We start from the raw sequence: 15,093 nt of genomic DNA, 5'->3' as shown, positions 1-15,093 counted from the left end.
AGAAATCAAAGACGAAATAAAAAATACGTAGAAACAAATGGAAGTCAGAACACAATGGTCCAAAACCTTTCCAATGCAGCAAAAGTGGCTCTAAGGGAGAAGCTTATAGCAATCTAGGCCTACCTCAAAACAGCAAGAAAAATCTTAAATCAACAACCTCACATTACATGTAAAGGAGCTAGAAAAAGAACAATCAAAACCCAACACCAACAGAAGGGTGAGGCAAAAGATTAGAGCGGAAATAAATGACATGGAAACTAAAAAAAACAATAGGATAGATCAATGAAACCAGACGCTTGTCCCTGGAAAAGAAATGATAAAACTGTACTCCTGAAACGAATATTACACTATATATTAACTAACTAGAATTTTTTAAAGTGTATTTATTTATTTTGAGAGGGGGGACGGGAGGCGCAGAGAGAGAGAGAGAGAGAGGGAGAGAGAGAATCCCAAGCAGGCTCTGTGCTGTTAGCACAGGCTTGAACTCACGAACCGGAGAGACCATGACCTAAGCTGAAATCAAGAGTCGGAGGCTTAACTGACTGAGCCACCCAGGGGCTCCTAACTAGAATTTAAGTTAAGAAAAGAAAAAAAGTTAATAAAATTAATGTACCTCTAGCAAGATACATTAAAAAAGAGAGTAAGGACCCAAATAAATAAAATTATTAATGAAAGACGAGAGAGAACAACCGACATCACCGAAATACAAACAATTGTAGCAGAATATCATGAAAACCTATATGCCAATAAATTGGACAACTTAGAAAAAATGAATAAATTCCTCAAAACAAAGAAACATAGAAACCATCAAAATTAGGGGCACCTGGGTGACTCAGTCGGTCCAGCGTCTGAATTTGGCTCAGGTCATGAGCTCATGGTTCGTGAGTTCGAGCCCCACATCTGCCTGATTGCTGTCAGTGCAGAGCCTGCTTCAGATCTTCCGTCTCCCTCTCTCTGCCCCTCCCCTGCCTGCACTCTCTCAAAAATAAATAAACACTAAAAAAATAAAAATCAAAACTAAAGCAGGAAGAAAGAAAATGTGAACACGCTGATCTCCATCAATGAAATTGAATCAGTAATCCAAAAACTCCCAACCAACAAAAGTCCAGGACCAGATGGCTTCATAGGAGAATTCTACAAAACATTTTTTTTTAATGTTTATTATTGAGAGAGAGAGAGAGAGAGAGAGAGAGAACGCACGCGAGCAGGGAAAGGGCAGAGCCAGAGGGAGACACAGAATCTGAAGCAGGCTCCAGGCTCTGAGCTGTCAGCCCAGAGCCTGATGAGGGGCTCAAACCCACGAACCGTGAGATCATGACCCCAGCCAAAGTCAGACGCTCAACCCACTGAGCCACCCAGGTGCCCCTGCCAGACATTTAAAGATGAGTGAATATCTATTCTTCTCAAACTAATCCAAAAAATACAAGAGGAAGGAAAACTTCTAATTCATTCTATGAAGCCAGCATTACCCTGATACCCAAACCAGACAAAGACACTGCAAAAAAAGGGAACTACCCGGCCAATATCTCTCACGAATAGGATGCAAAAATCCTCAAAAAAATATTAGCAAACTGAATCCAAGAATATATTTAAAAATCATACACCATGATCAAGTGGGACTTATTCCCAGGATGCAAAGATGATTTCAGATCCACCTAACAATCAACGTGATATGTCGCATCAATAAGAGAAATGATAAAAACCATGTGATCATTTCAACAGAAGGAGAAAAAGCACCTGACAAAGTATAACAACGGTTCATGATAAAAACCCTCTGCAAAGTAGGTTTACAGGGAACATACCTCAACATAATAAAGGCCATGTATGAAAAACCCACAGCTAACATCGTGCTGAATGGTGAAAAACTGAGAGCTTTTCCCCTAAGATCAGGAACGAGACGGGGGTGTCCACTCTCACCGCTGTTGTTCAACGTAGTTCTGGAAGTCCTGGCCACAGCACTTAGATAACAAAAAGAAATAAAAGGCATCCAAATTGGTAAGGAAGAAGTAAAACTCTATTTGCCGATGACATGATTGTCTACACAGAAAAACCCTAAAGACTCCACCAAATAACAACTGGAACTGATAAATGAATTCAGTAAGGTCACAGGATATAAAATCAATGTACAGAAACCCAGTGCACTCCTGTGCATGAATAATGAAGCAGCAGACAGTGAAATTAAGAAAACAATCCCATTGGGGCGCCTGGGTGGCGCAGTCGGTTAAGCGTCCGACTTCAGCCAGGTCACGATCTCGCGGTCCGTGAGTTCAAACCCCGCGTCGGGCTCTGGGCTGATGGCTCAGAGCCTGGAGCCTGTTTCCGATTCTGCGTCTCCCTCTCTCTCTGCCCCTCCCCCGTTCATGCTCTGTCTCTCTCTGTCCCAAAAATAAATAAACGTTGAAAAAAAAAATTAAAAAAAAAAAAGAAAACAATCCCATTTACAATTGCACCAAAAGCAACAAAATATCTAGGAATAAACTTAACTAAAGATGTGAAAGGCCTGTACTCCGTATGGAAACTATAAAATACAGATGAAAGGAATTCAAGATGACCCAAAGAAATGGAAGGACATTCCGTGTTCATGGGTGGGAAGGACAAAACAATTTTTTTAAAGATTTTACTTGTTTATTTTGCTTTAGAATCAGGATATTTTCTTAAAAGTTTTTTTTAATGTTTATTTATTTTGAGATTGAGAGAGAGACAGATTGTAAGTGGGGAGGGACAGAGAGAGTGGGAGACACAGAATCCGAAGAGGGCTCCAGGCTCTGAGCTGTCAGCACAGGCCACGCAGGCCTCAAACTCACAAACTGTGAAATCATGACCTTGAGCGGAAGTCAGATGCTTAACCGACTGAGCCACCCAGGCGCCCCTGTAATCGGTATATTAAGGAGACATTCAAACGTTTCAAGAATTGCTGAATTCTGATATCCAGATTTAAGCTTATGAACATAACTGTTGAACATACAATTAAAGCTATTCACCATAATTTGCTACACTACCAACATTAAATTGCAAGTTACTTCAGAGTGTAAGTTAAATGGTTTAAAGTAAGCCTGTAACATAGCTAAAAAACACCTTCCTATCTCATACACGCAAATTAACTTCTCCATGTCAATGCCTCTTCACTCTCAGTTACCCTACTCCCGAAGTCACCACTCTGAGGCTTATCATGGTCCAGAGAGAAGGAAAAAAAGTGTAAACAGGACTGATTACATATATATATATATATATATATATATATATATATATATATATATATATATGTTAAAAATGACATAGCAGAAGGGAATGCAATTCTATAATTGCAAGCCCTCAAACAGCAGCATATTATAAACTCCTTCTTAAAAAGGTATCCTTTCTGGGACACCTGGGTGCGTCAGTTACTTGAGTGTCTGACTTTTGCTCAGGTCATGATCTCATGGTCATGGGTTCGAGCCCCGTGTCGGGCTCTGTGCTGACGGCTCGGGGTCTGGAGCCTGCTTGGGATTTTGGGTCTCCCTCTCTCTCTGCCCCTCCCCAGCTCACACACACACACACACACTCTCTCTCTCTCTCTCAAAAATAAATAAACATTAAAAAAAAAAAAAAAGCAAAGTATCCTTTCTATCACTGATACCACAGGCCAAATTACACGGCATGCCAACTTCAACGAACAGACAGTTGAGGCAACAGAAGAAATGCAGAAGCATCACAATGAATCCCACTTAAGAGAACTACAGACCAACACTTCTCTACAAATTAAGTTCTTTTTCTGATTGCCAATTAAACACAAGTTTTAACTGTACAGCTTAACAATTAAGGGTCACACACTGAAGTCCATACATACACCTAGCATTTCAGTCTAAGCTGTTTCATGTCCATAGAGCTGAGATCAATCACAAGGTATGACATAATAAATGCTAGGGGAGATTTTTTTTTTAATTTTTTTTTTAACGTTTATTTATTTTTGAGACAGAGAGAGACAGAGCATGAACGGGGGAGGGGCAGAGAGAGAGGGAGACACAGAATCGGAAGCAAGCTCCAGGCTCCAAGCCATCAGCCCAGAGCCCGACGCGGGGCTCGAACTCGTGGACCGCGAGATCGTGACCTGAGCCGAAGTCGGACGCTCAACCGACTGAGCCACCCAGGCGCCCCGAGATTTTTTTTTAAGTAGTTTTTACAAGTATTAAACTTACCTTGCACACTGAAGTCATCACACACACAGCACAGAGTCAGAGCTTTTTATTTAAGTTTACTATTCATTTAACTTCCAAAACACTACTATAGCTGAATATCTTTTTAATGTTTTTAAATGTTTATTATACTTTTTTGAGAGAGAGAGAGAGAGACAGACAGACAGACAGACAGAGTGCGAGTAGGGGAGGGGCAGAGAGAGGGAGACACAGAATCGGAAGCAGGCTCCAGGCTCTGAGCTGTCAGCACAGAGCCTGATGCGGGGCTTGAACCCACAAACTGTGAGATCATGACCTGAGCTGAAGTCGGACGCTTAACTGACTGAGCCACCCAGGTGCCCCTATAGTTGAATATTTAAAGCAAAAGCAATAGCAAGTAATGAGCTACGATTGTAGTCTTTCATTAACTCAATACCGCCTATAAAATGCCAGCGGTGCTATTTACTGGCTCCATTAAGAGGTCTGACCGCCAAACACCACCCCTAGGATGATGTTCATCGTCCTCATATGCTTCTCCATTGTAATGGTGCCATCTTTCCTGATGTGGAGCAAAGTCCACCAGTCCTGCCTGGTCCATTTCATCAGTCTCTTCCACTTCCTTCCTCTCAGGCAGGAGTTGTTCCAGCAGAGAGAGTTTATCAGGAGAGAGAAAAGCATTCTCAGGAAAGTTTACCTCAAATTCGATGATCAGGCGACCCTTTTCATATGGTCTACGATAAATTGGCACGCCTTTTGTCTAGCACACGCTTAACATCGCCGTACGTGACAATCTCACCTGGAAGGAGAGATGATGACAATGGTTCTGCTGTCCAGAGCAGATGTGGGCTTTTGAAAGCCACACGGTGCTTCAACCCGCTGGATGTCCACACACATGGAAAGATCTTCTCCTCGCCGAGGAAAAAACAGCCTGGTCCTTCTGATCTAAAACAGTGATGACATCTCCTGGTTCCAGAACCAGTTCTTGGTCTCCTTCACCATGGAATGTTTATCTTCTGGTCATCTTCCATGCCTTTGTCAATATGAACTTCTAGAATCTTCTTTTCTCAAACCATCTCCCTTCCATTGCAGATTTTACATCAATCTTTAGGACCGATCCGTTCCCCATGGCCCTGGCAGTCCATGCACACAGACTGAATTTGCTGAGTCATTCCAAGTCCTCCCCCATGAGTTCTTATTTGCACCCCAGTACCTCAGCAGTTGGGACAACATTCTTCCACTCCTTTCTTAACACCTGGGCCTTCGCATTTGTCGCAAATCACGTTCTTTTGAAAAGCTAGTTTTCCTGTTGCACCATTATGTAAATCTGCTAAGGTTACAGCGAGCTAACCTCTCCTTTTCTCTGCATCCTTCGTCCTCCTCCAAAAAAACCTATCAAAGGTGTCCACAGGGGAGCCAAAACCACCACCAGCTCCTCCCTCTTTAATTGCCTGTTCTCCTCCTTTGTCATATAATTCCCTTTCCTTTGCATCAGAGAGCACTCCGTAAGCTTGAGAAATCTGTTTAAACTTCCCTCCTTCATTTGGATTCTTATCAAGGTGGTACTCCAAAGCCGGTTTCCTGTAAGCCTTTTCCATTTCTTCCTGGGTGGTGGCATTGGGTTTGACCCCCAAAACATAATAAGTAGTTTCTATCTCTCACCATTTTCTATAGCTGGTGAGCGGGCCGAGGCCAGTGTGGGGGAGCAGAAAGGAGCGCATGGCTGGGCACAGCTTGGGCGCCCACTGTTCCTCCACTTCTCACCGAGCATTCTGGAAAGCTCCCTAAAGATTTTATTTTCAAGTAATCTCTACACCCAATGCGGGGCTTTAACTCACAACCCCAAGATCAAGAGTTGAATGCTCCTCCAACTGAGCCAGCTGGGTGCCCTTGAAGAACAAGCCTTGTTAAAATGTCTACACCACCCAAAGCAATCTATACATTTAATGTAATCCCTATCAAAATACCAATAGCATTTTTCACAGAACTAGAACAAACAATCCTAAACTTTGTATGGAAACACAAAAGACCCCAAAAACAGCCTTGAAAAAGAAAGCAAAAGCTGGAGGCATCACAATTCCGGGCTTCAAGTTATATTATGAAGCTACAGTAACCAAAACAGTATGGTACTGACACAAAAATAGACACACAGATCAATGGAGTAAAACATAAAACCCAGAAATAAACCCATGATTATATGGTCAATTAAGCTTCAACAAAGGAGGCAAGAATATACAATGGGAAAAAGTCTCTTCAACAAACGGATGTCGGGAAAACTGGACAGCCACATGCAAAAGAATGAAGCTGGACCACTTTCTTTCACAATACATAAAACTCAAAATGGATTAAAGACCTAAATGTGAGACCTGAAACCATAAAAATCCTAGAAGAGAACACAGGCAATAATTTTCTAACATTGGCCATAATATTTTTCTAGATACGTCTCCTGAGGCAAGGGAAACAAAAGCAAAAATAAACTATTGGGACTAGATCAAAATAAAATGTGTCTGCACAGCAAAGGAAACAATGAAACTAAACGGTAACCTACTGAATGGGAGAAGATGTTTGCAAATTACATCTCCTATAAAGGGTTAGTATTCAAAATCTATAAAGAACTTATAAAGCTCTGGGAATGCAAGCTGGTGCAGCCACTCTGGAAAACAGTATGGAGGTTCCTCAAAAAACTAAAAATAGAACTACCCTACGACCCAGCAATTGCACTACTAGGCATTTACCCACGGGATACAGGTGTGCTCTTTCGAAGGGACACGTACACCCCGGTGTTTATAGCAGCACTATCCACAATAGCCAAAGTACGGAAAAAGCCCAAATGTCCATCGATGGATGAATGGCTAAAGAAGATGTGGTATATACATACGATGGAGTATTACTTGGCAATCAAAAAGAAGGAAATCTTGCCATTTGCAACTACGTGAATGGAACTGGAGGGTATTATGCTAAGCGAAATTAGTCAGAGAAAGACAAAAATCATAGGACTTCACTCATATGAGGACTTTGACACAAAACAGATGAACCTAAGAGAAGGGAAACAAAATTCATAAAAAAACAGAGAGGGGGACAAAAGAGAAGAGGCTCATAAATATGGGGAACAAACTGAAGGTTACTGGAGGGGTTGTGCGAGGGGGGATGGGCTAAATGGGGAAGGGGCACTAAGGAATCTACTCCTGAAATCATTGTTGCACTATATGCTAACTAATTTGGATGTAAATTTTTAAAAAATAATAAATAAATAAATAAATAAATATATAAATAAATATTAAATTAAATTAAAATTAAAAAAAAATAAAATAAAAGAACTTATAAAACTCAATCCTCAAAAAACAAATAATCTAATTTTAAAATGGGCAGAAGACTATGAACAGACATTTCTCCAAATAAGACATCCAGATGGCCAACAGACACAAGAACAGATACTCCACATCACTCATCATCAGGCAAATGCAAATCAAAACCACACTGAGATATCACCTCACACCTGTCAGAAGGGCTAAAGTCAACAACAAAAGAAACAACAGGTGTTGACAAGGATGTGGAGAAAGGGGAGCCCTCCAGAGGGGAGGTGGGTGGGAGATGGGGGAAGTAGGGGATGGGAATTAAAGAGTATTCTTACCATGATTAATAATAATAATAATGATGATGATGATTTTAAAAAGAAAAAACTAAAGCACTTACCATGGGTTTAAAAAAAAAATGGAAGTAAAAATTTAAAAATCCAGACCCAAAATAAACTAGAACAGAAGACCAAAGCCAGGAGGGTGTTCGAAACCATGTAGGTAAGCCATGGAGTCCATAGTTACTAAATATGAGCTAATTCTTACTCATCTATAGCAGCTCCTGATAAGGCCCACCCCCAATTTGTCATTATATTCAGAACAAAATACATCCCTATTTGAAATGCCACCTTGGTTCTATCCTTTTTTTTCCCTTTCCTTTTCTTTTAATATGGATACTCTACTTGCAAATATTTCTTGGCTTTTTCTTCCTTTTTTTCCCCCCTTGGCTCTTTTTAAAAAAAAATATTTTTTTTAATGTTTATTCATCTTTGAGAGAGAGTGAGACAGAGACAGAGCGTGAGTGGGGGAAGGGCAGAGAGCAAGGGGAACACAGAATGTGAAGCAGGATCCAGACTCTGAGCTGTCAGCACAGAGCCCGACGTGGGGCTCGAACTCACAAAGTGTGAGATCATGACTTGAGCTGAAGTCGGGTGCTCAAGCACTGAGCCACCCAGGTGCCCCTCCCTTGGCTCTTTATTCCGGCCCACTGATCTGTCCCTGTGGTACCGCCCCATTTTAACGTTTGTAGTTCCATAAGACAGTCCAGTAAGCAGTAGGGCAAGTTCCGCTTTGTAACTCGTCTCAATTTAACCTTGAAGTTTCCTCCCACACTTATTTTCCCAGGTGTATCCACCTATTCTAGACAGATTAGAGCCCCTGGGGTGACCCTTGACCTTCAAGGCTTAGGGCATGGTGATGCTGGGCTCCCAGGCAAGCCTGTCTCTGACCAGCAGGAGTCTCCAGGCTAATCTGAGTGACAGTAACCAACCCCCAACCTTGAAGCAAGGTGTCCTTAAGATTCCCATTTATCGCCAGACTCACATTCCAGAATAGTAAAGGGTGTCCTTTTCCAACGGATGAGCCCCGGCTGCTCCCCCAGGGGTGATTGATTTGCCCAGAGCACCTAAACCATGCCTGTTTCTAGGAAGGGAATAAACCTATTTCTTCCCTAGACTAGAAACCCCCATACTGGGCACAGGCGTGTCAAGGAGAACCATGGTGTTGAGTTTCCCGATGCAGTGTTAGCTCTTGGGTTGGTTTGGTGTTTTTGTTTTGTTGTGTTTTGTTTTACTTTTCTTTTTTTAATGTTTATTTATTTGAGACAGAGAGAGACATCAATCCGGGAAGGGGCAGAGAGAGAGGGAGAGAGAGAATCCCAAGCAGGTATGACCTGCTGACGGTGAGAAGCCCGATGCGGGGCTCCAACTCACAAACTGAGCCAAAATGAGGCGTCAGACGCTCAACGGACTGAGCCACCCAGACGCCCCTGTTTTCCTTCTTGACGCTGTTTGCAAGATGCTGGGCTTTAGAGAATAAATATCCCCAGACTCAAAGTCGCAAACGTCATGTTGACTGTAAAGGAAACCGTTTCACAGAGCAGAGGCAGGACGGGTCAGGGCGATTCCCGGGAGAGTCATTTCAGGGGCCTCTGCCACGCTCCCCTGCTCTGACCACTGGACACTGTTCCACCTGACCAGACAGACAGGCCGTCTTCTCCATATTGTCACATTTTGCTTGTATTTACATCTGTGTTTGTCTTAGGTGCCTGCGGAGAGGTAGACTGTCTCTGGGGAGTAGAACGCCAGAGTCAGGGGTCCTCCGAGAGCTGCCAGCGCGGGTCCCCGTGTCAACGGAACATTCCTCACTGCCGTGTTCATAAAGAAATGGCCGGTGTTAAATGGTGAGCTTTGGGAACAATCTGGGAGAAACTACTGCTATATTTCTGCTTTGAGGGCGAGTGTTACAGAAACAGCCTGTCAGTTTTACCCCGCAAACTGTCGTACTTGGACCGAATAGTAGGGAGCAGGGAGACGTGATCATTCGCCACAGTCTGTCCTTCAGCCAAACTGTCCACATCCTGGTGCCGTTGGGTTACGTTTGAGAAGAGCGAGGGGCTTCAGAAACCCGTTTGTGGCATTTGCTGTGTTAGATTTTGTTTGAGCGGCGCCCGGGTGGCTCAGTTGGTTAAGTGTCAGACCCTTGATTTCGGCTGGGGTCATGATCTCACAGTTGGTGGGATCGAGCCCCGCGTCAGGCTCTGCGTTGGGAGCAGGGAGCCTGCTTGGGATTCTCTTTCTCTGCCCCTCCCTGACTCACACACACATGCACGCTCTGTCTCTGTCTCTCCAGGTAAAATAAACAAACATTTAAAAAAATAAGATTTTGGGGCGCCCAGGTGGCTCAGTTGGTTAAGTGTCAGACCCTTGATTTCGGCTCAGGTCATGATCTCACAGTTTGTGAGTTCGAGCCCCACGTTGGGCTCTGTGCTGACGGTTCAGAACTTGGAGCCTGCTTTGGATTCTGTCTCCCTCTCTCTCTCTGCCCCTCCCCCACTCACACTCTGTCTCTCTCTCTCTCTCTCTCTCTCTCAAAATATAAATAAACATTAAAAAAATTTTTTTTACGCAAGATTTTGTTTTGAAATGTTTTTATTATTCTTTCTGGCTCTACATACTCACTGCAGAAAATTTAGAAAATACAGAGAAGTATAAAGAATTAAAATCACCCATACTTCTCCATTCAAAGTTACCGCTGTTAACACTTTAGTGAATTTTCTCCAGCCTGTTTTTTTATATATAACTGAAATCTTCCAGTATATACACATTTATTTCCTGACTCCCACTTACTGTATCATTAAAACAGTCCGCGAAGACCATTTTAATAACTACGTAAAGTTTTTTGGTTTTTTTGGGGGGGGGGGGTTGTTTCAGTAAAGTTACGTTCTATGCACCTGTAATAACTTGCTAAACCACCCTTTTGTTGCAGTACATCAAAGTTCTTTCTAGCTCTCTGGGGCGCCCGGGTGGCTCAGTCGGTTGAGCCTCCGACTTCGCTCAGGTCACGATCTCCCGGTCTGTGAGTTCGAGCCCCGCATCGGGCTCTGTGCCGACGGCTCAGAGCCTGGAGCCTGTTTCCGATTCTGTGTCTCCCTCTCTCTCTGGCCCTCCCCCCATTCATGCTCTGTCTCTCTCTGTCTCAAAAATAAATAAATGTTAAAAAAAAAATTTAAAAAAAAAGTTCTTTCTAGCTCTCATTTTTATAAATGTAGCAGGGTCTTTTTTTTTTTTTAATGTTTATTTATTTCTTGGGGGGGGGGAGGGGCAGAGAGAGAGGGAGAGAGAAAATCCCAAGCGGCTCCGCGCTATCAGCACAGAGCCTGACGTGGGGCTCGATCCTAAGAACCAAGAGATCATGACCTGAGCTGAAATGGAGTTGGATGCTCAACTCACTGAGCCACCCAGGCGTCCTGAAATGCAACTATATTGGGGGGGGGGGGGGGACGGTGAAGAAAAAATGTAGCTCTTTCATTTTTTCTGGTCTCCCCGTGTCCTATTCTCTGGCTGGCGTGGGGAAAAATGTGACCTTTCAATTATTAGTCCTATCCAATAATCCTCATCTGTGAGGCTCAGTCTAAGAAAAGGTGGCCAGGAGTCCACCACCCCCCATCTGGGGGCAATACAGGGGCTGGGGGAGTCAGACGCAGGGCCCCCCACCTGGGATAGTTACAGGGCTGGGTGTAAGGCGGCCTCCTCCCGGGACTCCAAGCAGAAAGAGGGGCAAAGCCCCCTCCATCATGGGTGCCCTGAGTTGCTGACTTATCTGCCTGGGCTCTCTTCCCCCATTGCTTTCATTTTCCTGTTTTTCCCAGGGCCCAACACAGGCAGACTCCCTCCCCCCCCCCCCACCCCCCCACCGTCCCGCCATCTAGAGCAGGAAGCCTCCAGCCTGCCTTCCAGAGCTGGAAGGATTATCTCCTCCGCTAAGGGAGGACCCCACTGGCTGAGTCTTCTGAGCCTGGCTGTTGAAACGCTGAAGCAGGGGGTTGCAGGGGTGCCCAGGATCAAAAGAAAATAGTTTAGAAGATCTTTTCTTTAAAGACAGACTCCTGTTTTGCAAGGCTCATGTCTTGCTGTGTAATTCTATTCTGAATGTCAGGAGCTGGGTAGTAATTCCTTCCTTCTCTCTTCATTCTTTCTGTAATTTTGCATTTCGCTGAAATGAATGCCATCGGTTGTAAGATGCACTGTTATTTTAGGTGCTCCCGAGAAAGAAAAACAAGCTCCCAATTAAGTTACGGACGACGCTTTCTTATAATTTAGAATTTGGGTTTCTACTTCTTGAAAAAGCTCGTGTTAGACTTACGTAGACATGCATTTTTATCATATATCGCTCTCGTGCGTAGGTCAAAGGGAGAATAGAAGGGGAGTAAATTGGCAAGTGCTCCTAAAACTTCTTTACCGAGGAGACTGTTGCAGAGGGTCCTCTGGAATCCCTTTTCAACTCAAAGTTGTCTCTGCATGAAGAGTGTTGTTGACACAGGATCTCTTAATGCAGAGATTAAGTAAGAGATCTGTCAGAGCCTCTGGAATTTTCTTCCACACTGCTGACATCCATCCTGCAAGTTTTTTTTTTTTAACTTTATTTCTTTATTTCGAGAGAGAGAGAGAGAGCGAGAGCGAGAATGGGAGGGGCAGAGAGAGAGAGGGAGACAGAGAATCCCAAGCGGGCTCTGTGCTGTCACATGTTCTTGGAAAGATTCTAACACTTTCTGAGACCTTAATCCTCTTGATTTTATTAACGGTGCTGGAAAGAAACTCTTTGAATAGAAAACTTTGATTGCAATTCTGCTATTTCTTCAGAGAGAGTTCTAGGAGAGGGTTTAGATATTTAACAGTGAGGCTATTTTTTTTTTTTTTTGTCGTCAATATACACCATCACTATTGGATCAGGCGTGAGGTGGACAGACACGGGTGCACACTCACTCGCACACACGCGCCTACTGTGGCGGCGGTGGAACACGGGTGCTCTCAGTAGACCAGAAATGATCAGGAACTCTTTGAGAGACAGAAGGAGAATGAGGCTAGATTGAAGGAGGAAACCACAGCATAAACTACATGCAAGAGAAGACCGCTATAGAAGTCGAGAGCAGCTGAGAGGCTCCAGGCTCGGAAATGGCAGAGACAGGAAACAGAAAGCAGCCCAGGAACTACTCGAAGGTGGTTTGTTGCAGCCCCACAGTAAGAACAGGAGGCTGGCTCTCTGTTTCCTCCCCCTTATTGTGCCAAGGAGAGGACAACAGAGTCAGGTGGGCACTTGAACTTCCAAATGATGGCTGTGATCAGGAAGTCCGCCAATACTTGGGAGTGAGGAGCCTCTTTGGTCATAGACATAGGCTCCTGGTTCACCCCACCCAGTAGAGTCTTTTATTCCTCCACCATAATCCCTGGATTTGGGATGTAGGAAACAGTTAGTGTTCACACACATTGGCCACGTTTGTCACAAATCTTTAACAAGTAACGGCAAATATGACTACTAGTGGCTCAAGACAAAAGACATTTCAGTAAATCACATCACAGGATGTCTCAAGGTGGTTTGGGGTTTGGCAGCTCTGACTCAATTAAAGCTATCCACAAAATAGATTTCAGACTTTCCACTTCACCATCCTTAGGGTAGAGCTGCCTCATGGTCGCAGAATGGCTGCTGTGCTCCGGGTATTACATCTACGTCAAAGGAAGGAAGAAAGGGAAAGAGGCAGTATCGTTGGCTTTTCTTCACACAAGTGTCCCTTTTACAGTGAAGTGAAAGATTTCCCAGAAATCTCTCGGTAGGTTTCCACTTATATCTCATTGGCTAGAAGTTTGTCACATGCCAGATGTAGCTGCAAGGGAGGCTGGGAAAGAGAGGCACTGGAATCCCAGGTGACTTAGTACAATCAGGATCTGTCACCTGAGCTGGTTGGGCATATGACTGCCCAAACACCGTCAGGGTTTTGTTAGGAAGCAAGAAGTGAGGAACGTCTATCGGTAGCCATTGCCAGAGTCTTCTGTGGAAGCCAAAAGGAGAACTTCACAAAGACAATCACACATCCAAGAGTCAAAAAAGATTTGTGAATTAACATATCGACTCACAGATCCTAAACCCAACAAGCAGAAGAAACCATAAGACTTTAGATTACTTACGTAAAATACCCTCAGATAGATTAAAGGAGAAATTTGCATTCAAAAATAATACTTAGAGATTTTGGCTAAAAGGTAAATCGGACGTTAAAAAAAACAACCCTCAAAGTCAGAATGGACACACTTAAAACGTGAAGCATACAGCAGAAAGACAAACCAATCAAAAAGGAAGAAAAAAATTATCTACACTTAGAGGCAGTGTGGTGATATTTCATGACACCGAGGATAAAAAACAAAAAGTGGGACCCCTGGGTGGCTCAGTCGGTTAAGCGTCCGACTTCAGCTCAGGTCATGATCTCGTGCTTTGTGGCTTTGAGTCCCGTGTGGGCTCTGTGCTGACAGCTCAGAGCCTGGAACCTGCTTCGGGTTCTGTGTCTCCCAATCCCTCTCTGCCCTCCCCCACTGGTGCTCTGTGTCCCTCTCTCTTTCAAAAATATTAAACATTAAAAAAAAAGAATTAAAATCCTTAAAGAGAGGAAAACCAGGTCCACGAAGAAGAAGAAGAAGAAGAAAGAAAGGAAGAAAGAGAGAGAAAGAAAGGAAAGGAAAAAGGACACCATAGAATAAAAAAGTAATGGGAATAAAAAATAAGCTTCTGGAAGTTAAAAAACCTGACAGTAGAGGTGGAGAGTTAGAAATAAAGGTCGAAGAAATCTCCTAGCAAACAGAGGAAGAGACAAGGAGAGAGAAGATACAACCCAGAGGATCAATCCAGAAGATCCAACGGTCCCACAATTAGCCCAGGCAGAGAAAACTAAGAAAATGGAAGAGTGAAAATTATCTACAAAACAATGTAACTTGATGAAATGTTCCAGAAGCTTTGCTGAGAAGCACAGTACCGCCGCGAACACTTTCACAGAGCCAAGAACACACTATCCTCGCACACCTCAGGCACGTGGTTCTCTTGGACTTGCATTTTGCGTGTGCAGTTTGCATCCGTTTTCATCATGAACTCCCGTAGACCCAGCAGCCGGAGGCCAACAACTGTCTGCAGCCTCCTTGTTTTTCCCATCCCCCGGCACCCCCCAATGAAAGGTAGCTGCCATCCTGAAATTCGTGTTTGTCATTCTTTGCTTTTTAAAATATGGTTTTATTGGGGCGCCTGGGCGGCCCAGTCAGTTAAGCACCCGAGTCTTGGTCTCAGCTCAGGCCGTGATCTCACAGTTGGGAGGTTAGAGCCCCACGTCGGCTCCG

The 15,093-nt window shown here is 43.8% G+C and overlaps 1 pseudogene; it reads right to left on the bottom strand.

The window, feature by feature from the left end:
* Positions 1-4,590: 4,590 nt before the first annotated feature.
* Positions 4,591-5,919, bottom strand: LOC101089361 (annotated as a pseudogene).
* Between the last annotated feature and the right edge of the window lie 9,174 nt (positions 5,920-15,093).

Source organism: Felis catus, chromosome B3 (genome assembly GCF_018350175.1).
Source record: "Felis catus isolate Fca126 chromosome B3, F.catus_Fca126_mat1.0, whole genome shotgun sequence".
In the NCBI taxonomy this organism is placed as follows: Eukaryota; Metazoa; Chordata; class Mammalia; order Carnivora; family Felidae; genus Felis; species Felis catus.
The sequence above is the reverse complement of the archived record's forward strand: the minus strand, read 5'-3'. Positions and strand labels throughout refer to the sequence as shown.